The sequence below is a fragment of the Mirounga angustirostris genome, unplaced genomic scaffold (assembly GCF_029215605.1).
Source record: "Mirounga angustirostris isolate CCGP_5_RB_7025 unplaced genomic scaffold, mMirAng1.0.hap1 SCAF_15, whole genome shotgun sequence".
NCBI classification, from domain to species: Eukaryota; Metazoa; Chordata; class Mammalia; order Carnivora; family Phocidae; genus Mirounga; species Mirounga angustirostris.
Genome location: NW_026991723.1, coordinates 83,206,944 through 83,215,691, shown reverse-complemented (window position 1 = coordinate 83,215,691; position 8,748 = coordinate 83,206,944). Strand labels below are relative to the sequence as shown.

Genomic DNA, 8,748 nt, shown 5'->3' with positions numbered 1-8,748 from the left:
GGGAGTCTGGTGGAGAATGGCCAGAGAGACGTGGATAGATACACCTCCCCACCAAGGCCTTCCCCACAGCCTCAGGGAGGAGCCTGGAGCTTGGCTTTCTCCAGCAGATGCAGGGAACATGGGCCTCGCTACCAAGGCTGTTGAGGGGGCCTTTGGCAGCCCCTGCCTCACGACTCAGCTGAAGAAGTTCCCTGGCCACTTGGGCATGGAGAGGCTCTGGTTCCACCAGCCCACGCAGAAGCCTGAGCTCGTGTAATTAGACATAATGACACATGCCGGGAGCTTCCAGCATCTCATGCTTTAATGACACACCCACCTCCCAGCCCATCTCAGGGACCAGTGAGGCTCTAATTAAGTCTGGCGTCAGCAGGTGGGAGAGCCAAGGGACGAGGAAGCAAGGAGAGAAACTTGGCCTTGGAGTTCATCACCCTGTGTGCCAAGTCCAGTTAGGCTACTTTTTGACTATGAGGCTCTGGGCAAAGCCAATTCCTTTTCCCAAGCTTTCATTTTCTCATCTGTAAAATGGGGCTATAAATTTACACCACACAGGGCTGTTGTGAGGAGTGTGAGTTCTCTCCAGGGACGCTGCTGGTGGGACTGGGACTGGACTGGGGCTGGACTGGGGCGAGAATGACCTGCGTCTTGGGGAGGGTCTAGGTGCAGAGGAAACCACCACACCTCCAAAGGCCAACTTGACCAAAGCGAAGACATGTACGCTTCTAGTGCATTTGTTCTTCTTTTAAAATAATATCCTATGAATATTTTCTTTCACTGTATCGCATGGGAAATTTTCATTTTAGACTGATTTTTTACAAATCCCTTAAAAAGCCCTTTTCTGTCTTCTCAGCACTTCAGCATTTGGGGGATTCTTTGCAGATTTTGCTAAATAGGCAACTCCACAAATTGTCCAAATTTGTTGCTTTGCTCAAAATGCATTTTTTTTAATTATATTTTTCGGTTTTGATCTGAATTTTTATTAAAACTGTACATGCCCTCCATTCTGCAAGACTTACAATGGAGCGTCCTATCTAATCTCTTTGCCCTCAATTCCCAGCCACCAGAGACAACCGCTTTCAACAAGACACAGCAGTTTCTTTGTCATTTACTTTTGTGCTCCCAAATAACATGCTCATGCTGTTTTTTTTAAATTTTATTTAAATTCATTATTCATTGTTGAAAAACTCTTTATTGAATAAAATGTATAAAATATCAATGTATATACAAAGGGATTTAATGCATAATATATACAATCATCTTTAAAAAGGCAGGATGCAAATCATTATAATGAGTTCTTTCCATCCCCTTTTATTTCTTTTTTTTTATACTTTCTGTTTCTTTAAGACTGAGCCAGCCAGGCGCCCCATCCCCTTTTATTTATTGATTTTTCAGTTTTAGATTTAATCTGCTGCCTTCCTACTTTAGAAAAGAAGAGTTTCCTTCATGTACAATACCCCCTTTCATGCTTCTCCTGGTAAAATCTTCCTTAGATGATCATATCATACTTTTGGATTAGATAAATATTCAGGGTTTATTTTGTAACAATCTAAATGTTATAGACAGCCCAGACACATGGAGTACTATGATTACATTTACTTTCTTTTTTTTTAATTTTTAAAGATTTTATTTATGTATTTGAGAGAGAGGAGAGAGAGAGAAAGAGAGCAAGAGACAGCGCGAACAGGGAGGAGAGGGAGAAGCAGGTTCCCTGCGAGCAGGAAGCCCAACGTGGGGCCTGATCCCAGGACCCTGAGATCATGACCTGAGCCAAAGGCAGACGCTTAACCGACTGAGCCACCCAGGCGCCCCTGTGTTTCTGTTTCTCCTGGGATTATTCATCTTCCTTTTGTTTGCTCACTTGTATTCGGGGCCACCCGATTAACCCCAAGCCCTATACCAGCAGATGTGTCCTCTGCTTCCTCCTTTTCTTACAGATACACAACAGTAGTCTCCTTTAACACTTTCACAAAGTTGTGCTGCACGGGATTAAAAAATAATTTTAAGATACTTCAAATTGCAGAGAACGTGCAAGAACGGTGTGAAGAACTCCATTTGCCCGGCAATCAGACACCCCACTCACGTTTCACCTGTTGCTGCCGTGATGTCACCTACAGAAAGTGACACAGCCCAGTATCCCGCGTCCTGCCTCTTCAGTTGCTCTGTCCTGCCTCGAGCTTCACACTCGTAATGTTTTAAAGAGAACAGGGCAGTCATTTTGCAGAAGGTTGCTCGATTTGGGTTTATCCGCGTTTCCTGGTAATTATGCCAGGATCGTGCATTTTGGGGACAGGGACACCACAGGAGAGACGCTGTGCTCTCTCCCTGCCCCTCTCCGGTGCCATTCAACATCAGCTTGTTGACACAGTGGTGTTAACTTCAATCAACTCACCATTTGACTGGGTTTCTCCATCGTCAAGGTCTTGTGCTACTTTTGTACAAACGAGCTTCCAGGTGGAGATACTTTAGCACTATGTAAAAATTCCACTCCCTATTTCACGTATGCCCCTAGTTTTAGCGTCCCTCGATGTCACCTACCTGAAATCACCATCATCATCACAGTTGCCAAGAGGTGGTTTTCTTCTTCCCTTATTATTTGGCATTCTACCGTAAGGAAAAGCATTCTCTTCTCATTTATTCATTTGTTTGTTCACAGCAGTGTGGACCCATGGATTCCTAGTTTATCTGATGGACTATGATCCACTGCTCTTTTATTTTGGTATTTGAATCACACCAGGTTTGGCCAGAAGAAGCCCCTGCCGCTCTTGCGTCCTTTTGACACGTCCCTTCATTCTCTGGGCACGCCTTCGCTTTGTGACACCAGGCTCATCTCGTACTTTCTCTGGCCCCGCCTGGGAGCCAGCCATTCCTCCATAGAGCTTGGTATCTGTCTAGGGGGAGGACGATATCTTGAAAATAAGATCTCGGTGCTAGGTGTGCTTGTTGCTACCAGTGTATTGCTACTCCCAGACCTCCTTGATGAGCAGAGCTGGAGAAAACACACACACACACACACACACACACGCACGCACACACACACTTTAAACCACGCATTCTCACTGACAGCTCCAATTCCAGCCCGGCACCATGGGGTTCTTCAGTGTCCTCCTTTCGGAATCCATGCCTCCCTTGTCACTGAGAAATCTGCCTCCTTTAATCCACGGTGGATGATGCAACTGCTCCATCCCCTGCATACTGTCCTCTGTCCTCTGACCCCCCAGGCTGTGGTCGCACCCAACTTTAACTCTGGCCTCACGAGGGCGACCACATCGCCCCACCGGCACCTGCCTGGTGACCTTCAGCTGCATGAACTGAGAAAGGAAGGCAGGCAGGGGGAAGAAAGGAAAGAGGGGAGAGTGGGGGAGGCGGGGAGAACGGAAAGCAAGAGAAAATAGGCCGACAGGCATGGGATGGTTTTTATAGCTTTAGAAGATGTCTGGGATTTTCAGGAATGCTCCCATTGTCTCTACCCCACCTCCCTGATGTAGCCACTGGAGGGAACTGGAATGAAGACTCTGGGGAGAGTGGGCTGCACCCCAGTCTGAGCTGCAGATCCCAGAGGTGGAGGAGTCTGAGGGCCCCCGACCCTGTCTTCCCTGGGTCCTTCCAAGGCCTTGCCGATTCATCTCCTGCATATTGTTAAAGACTTTACAAATTTAAAGAAATTTTTTTTAAGTCGGAGTGAATATGGTTAGCTCCATGAGTTGGTGATAGGGCAAACTGGTTCCCTGCTTAACTTAGTTATGGTGAGGACTGGGGGGTAAAGGTGGTCACTACTCACAGACTCTTGGGTCCTCTCCTCCTCTACCCCCAGTACTTCTGCTCAGCTGTGTTTGAACTACTGGGCCTCACCGTGACCTTCTCAGATGTAGAAAGAAAATTGAGCCTGGATGCAAGCCCAGCTGGGCCTCCAGCTTGCTGGGTGACCCTGGGCAGGCCCCCCTGCCTTCCCTGGGCTTCAGCTTCCCCTTGGGGAAAGGAGACGTTGGCTTCTAAGTTCTGTGCAGCTCTGCCTTAGGCGGGGGCACCCACAGCTGGGGACCGGTGGAGTCCTCTTTGGCCACCAGCTCCCAAGGCCAGGGAGAGAGGAGCCAAGCTCCCTTCCTCTGCCGGAGGAATAGTTCGGCTGGCTGGGCCTGGGCCTGTAGCCAAGGGGAAACACAGACAATATGCTGGAGTCACCCTGACCGCCTGGGACAATGGTTGTGCAACTTCCGCCCCCAGGCCAGCAAATAAGACTGTGGCCTCTGGACTTTGAGCTCCAGGCAGCCCTCTCCCCTCCCCCAGGGCCCAGGCCTTCCAGCTTAGGGGACAAGGCTGGGGGGAGTGGACAGGGTACTTTCTTAGTCCCAAGGGCAGCCAGGTGGCTCTGGGTTCTGTGAGGAGGGTCTCACCAAGAGCGGTCAGCACGCAAGCCGTGGGAGCGGTGGAGGAGGCCGGCCAGGGGAGGCTCTGTGTGAAGGCCCGTGTGCCTGTGCGTGTGAGTGGATAGCGGCGTGAGTGAGCCGGGCGGTCGGTCCCACAGTCCCGGTCATCGGGGGAGTGATACTGGAGGGTTGTCTGGATGCTGCTCCCCCACCCCCCACAGCATGGGAGTCCAGGTGTTCCGGGGCACCTTGGCGAGCTGCTGTGTGTTAGCCGTTCGCCTGCGTGCACGTCGTGGGACATGGTGCGGATGGCATATATGTGAGATTATGCACATGGGTGGGATTCCGTGGGGCCACGTGTGGGCTGCGCGGCTCTGAGTGTGTCCTGATGAGTGTGCATGTGAGTATAAACCCATGTATGTGGGCACATAGGGGGTTGCTCGTGTCTGCCCGCTGTGGGTACAAATGAGTGCATGTGCTTATGCACGCGTGAGCCCCCGTTGCTGAGCCTGTGGTCTCCGTGGTGGTGGGGTGGTTTGTAGACACGTGTGGCCTCTGGTACGGGTGAGTGCACTTGAAGTAATGGATGCTCATGCAAGTGCTGGTGTAGGACACGTGTCCCTGGGGACCTGGTCCAGCTCCTCACGTGCTTCGCCCCATCGTGCCGCACAAACCTGCCAAGGACTCTGCATGCTTCCAGTAAGTCTGCACTCTGAGCCCCTGTTTCCCCACCTGTACCATGGAGGGTGAGGTTGGACGGGAGGAGTTATCAGCCTCCTCCTACCTTTGTGGGGGCTTGTGTAAGCACCCCTAAAGTACATGTATAATATGAGGGAATTGAGAGCCCAAAAATCCTAGGATTTACCTTGGCCCCTAGGTGAGTAGGGGAAGTAATAGGGGAAGCCAGGAACCCAGAGCCTGGGATGGGGTACACCCAGGAAGGGCCTAGGGGACCTGTTGGAGCCTCCCGTCTGACCAGGCCCTGCTGTGGCCTGGAGGCAGGGGGCTGCCTGGAGTGACCTCGACCCAGGGCTCTGGAATGGGAGAAGGGACGAGGGGGATCACGGCCAGCAGACCTCTGGGAGCAGCCCCCAACAGGTCAGGGGCACTGGTTGGGAGGCAGGACGACACCTCTCTACTCACCCAAAGGAATCTGTCCTGGCTTCTTTGCTCCTTATCAAGTGGGGCCCTGGGTGGCTGTGCAGTCATGGAGGAGCCTTCATTCCCCTCAGGGTTGGTTTGAAAATTCAAGGGCTTTGGCCCGAGTCCCAGGGATGATCCTGAAGCTGGAGGAAAAGATACACTTTCTGAATGCTGCGGGGGGTGGGGGGCAGCATGGGGTGCTCGCTGCCTTCTTCTTTACGCCAACTCCTAGCAGTTCCTCCCAGCCGCAGCGCAGACAAGCCTTTGTGCAGCATAGTAACGAGACAGCATGGAAGCTTCATGGTACACTCCATCTTTGCTGCAAAGGGCAGTGTTAGCACTAGAAAGTTCTGTTCGCGGGGAGCAGGTTCACTGCAAAGAGCTTGAAGGAGGGGCGCCTGGGTGGCTCAGTCGTTAAGCGTCTGCCTTCAGCTCAGGTCATGATCCCGGGATCCTGGGATCGAGTCCCGCATCGGGCTCCCTGCCCAGCGGGGAGCCTACTTCCCCCTCTCCCTCTGCCCTGCTTGTGCTCTCTCTCTCTTAGTCTCTCTCTCTCTCTCAAATAAACAAATAAAATCTTTTAAAAAAAAGTGGGGCACCTGGGTGGCGCAGATGGTTAAGCATCTGCTTTTGGCCCCTGGGATCGAGCCCCACATCGGGCTCGCTGCTGAGCAGGGAGTCTGCTTCTCGATCTCCCTCTGCTTCCTCTGCTTGTACACACTCTCTCTCAAAAATAAATGGAATCTTAAAAAAAAAAAAAAAAAGAGCTCGAAGGTGCTAGAGTCCCGTCCAGCCCTGGTGTGATGTGCCCACAGGGCTTGGATTCTGACCCCAACCACCCAGGGCAAGGACTCTGGGTTTGGAGAAGAGGGAGGAGATTCCAGGGAAAGGAAAGTCCTAGATGTCTCCCGCAAAAGTCAGGGCCAGTGTGAGCAGCAGAAAGCACTCTAGGTATTTCGAACAGAGGACATTTAATATGGGGGATTGGTCACACGGGAGAGGAAAGGGCTGAAAAGCCAAACAGCAGATGGTAAGACAGTCTAGTTAGGGCATAGCTACTACCACTCCAGGCTCGAGCGACCCACGGAGGCGGTGACGATTCTGCCTGGGGGTGGCTGAATCACAGCCGGAGCCACTGCGGGGCTGGACCACCGAGGAACTGGCGGCTCCGTAGGAGCGAAGACAAGAAGACAGTAGTCAGTGCTGGAAAAATGACACCCTGTCCCCACTAAGCAGAGGGAGAGGGGGAGAAATAGCCTGGCTTCTCCCACCCCCCAGTCCTCTCCCAGCACTTCCCATTGGCCCAGCCCAGCGAGAAGCCAGTTGGCAAAGGAGCCTGGGAAGAGCGGTTTGCAGGAGCTGGGCAGCCGCATATGCAAGCAAATGGGCAATAGCCCGCACTTCCCCATGTCGCACTCTGCAGGCGCTGAGAACTCGGGAAAAGCAAAGAAAGACTTGGCACCGTCCCCGGGACTGTGGATATGACGACGTTTTGATAAGAGTTGAATGGACTGCACATACACACACACCTTTCCCGGTGCCACATGCCCCCTGAGTGAGGCTTCATGCCGTCCGCACTGCAGCTCAGCAAACTCAGGACAAGGCCCTTGTGCTGTAGTCGAGGAAACCGAGGCTTTCGGAAGGGAAGTGTCTTCTCTCAGGCCCCACAGCTGGAAAACGGCAGAACCAGGGCTCACACCCCCTCAGTGTGACTCCAGGGACCCTGGGCCTGGGAGACAAATGGGAAGTCTGCTGTTAGGCCCTACTGTTGGGAGCAGATGCTGATTATCAGTCTGGGTTGGAGGCACTGGGTAAAAATTCTCTGAAGCCGAGAGGCCTTGGACGGGTAGAGGCCAGCTGGGGAGAGAGCCACGGTTGGCAGACTGGGGAAGAGAGTGTGGTGGTAAAGAGCAGGACTTAGGGGCCCAACAGGCTGGGTCAAATCTGCTCTGCCACATACCAAGGGTGCGACTGGACCTCCGTGCCTCAGTTTCGCATCTGTAAAATGGGCATAATAGTGAGAGTAGTCCCTGCTTCACAGGGCTGTGTGAGAACTGAAAGTTGGATAAGTGTTTGCTACTATTACTTGTTATTCTTATTTCTGTTTTATAGGTGAGGAATTGAAGCTCTGAGAGGTAGAGCAGATAAACGAAGATGGCACCACTAGGAAGCAGAATATGACCGAGTCTGTGCCGACTCTGTGGCACTCACTCCCACCCTTTCCTTCTCTGTCTGCCCCCCACAAGACTCCTTCTTTAACTCTGTGACCCACACAACCCACCCCTGCTGTGATTTGGAGTTGCCCTTCTCCTTGCATCTCCCCTCTGATAAGTCACCTCCTCCTGTCGGCCTCCAGGCTTGGGGATGCCACCAGCTTCCTGCTGTTGCTGATCTCTGGGTTGCAGCCTCATCCCCCACGGAGTTTCTCAGCTCTTCTAATCCTTCTAGCCAGCCCCTGGATTAACTTCCCTCCCTTAGAAACCTAGTGTTTCAGTGTTCCTGCCGAGACCCCGCCTGGTCCAATAGTCCCCGTTTGTTGTGGGATTCCTTGGACCAGGAGCTCTTCCCTGTGTTAATGTACAGGTTAGGAACCCTCACCCTACTTGACAGAAGCAGAAGTAGGGCATGTGGAGAGAAGCCATTCGCCTGCAGTCCCACAGTTAGCAAGCGGCAGGGCTGGGGCTCCCAGTTGGGAGGTGGAAATCTAGAGCTGGTGCCTCCCCGCCCACAGCCTTGCCTGCCGTTGGCCATCCTAACTGCCAGGTGACCGCCCCGATGGTGGCCTCTGGGACTTCTCCATCTGGCCGCTCAGAGACCCGCCTGAGCCTGGCATCTCGGCACGTTCTCTCCAGCGGAAGCCCCCTGTGTCTGCCGAGGGGCCAGCACGTCCCGTGGCCTCCCAGCTCTCTTCCTCCTCCCTCCTGCGCCTCTTCCTGCCAGGCTCTCCCCGGCTCCCTGCCACGCCTGGCGCAACGCTCCCTGCCAGGGCCCTCGATGACTCACCCACACAGAGCTCTCACTTCCTCCTTCGCGTCGGAGGAGGCTCTTGACCCGCTGCAGCTGCAGAAAGAGCCGCGGGCGCTGCTGAGGGCTCTGGGCCCAGACCTGAGGGGCTGGAGTGCTGTCCCAGTGGAGCACGGGGTGGCAGGAGGGCTCCTGGGGCTCCCTGCCAGATGCCGGCCTGCGCTGGACTCTCTCCAAATGGCCAGTCATCTACACAGCCTGGCATAACAGGAGATTGGCC

The 8,748-nt window shown here is 53.2% G+C and overlaps 1 long non-coding RNA gene across 1 annotated transcript; it reads right to left on the bottom strand.

Annotated features, from left to right (window-relative positions):
• Positions 1–1,187: 1,187 nt before the first annotated feature.
• On the bottom strand, positions 1,188–8,505 carry LOC123849431 (uncharacterized). Its single transcript, XR_006792053.3, has 4 exons — positions 7,841–8,505; positions 7,034–7,233; positions 5,505–5,647; positions 1,188–4,136 (listed from the first exon to the last, which is right to left on the bottom strand). It is a non-coding gene; the product is annotated as an uncharacterized LOC123849431 (long non-coding RNA).
• Positions 8,506–8,748: the final 243 nt, after the last annotated feature.